A 241-nucleotide genomic window follows, 5' to 3' on the forward strand; every position below is an offset into this window, starting at 1 on the left:
GGTTTCACCATGTTGACCAGGATGGTCTCGATCTCTTGACCTCGTGATTCTCCAGCCTGGGCCTCCCAAAGTGCCAGGATTACTGGCGTGAGCCACCGCGCCCGCTCCACCAAGAGAAACTTCCTGTACCAGACACTGTCTTCCTAAACTTGCAGGGTCCTGGTGAGTTGAGGGAAGGATTCCGTGAGGCCACAAGAGGGCAGCAAATAACATGAAACTCATCAAAGCCTGGAAAATACAG

This window comes from Rhinopithecus roxellana, chromosome 5, assembly GCF_007565055.1.
Source record: "Rhinopithecus roxellana isolate Shanxi Qingling chromosome 5, ASM756505v1, whole genome shotgun sequence".
Lineage (NCBI taxonomy): Eukaryota > Metazoa > Chordata > Mammalia > Primates > Cercopithecidae > Rhinopithecus > Rhinopithecus roxellana.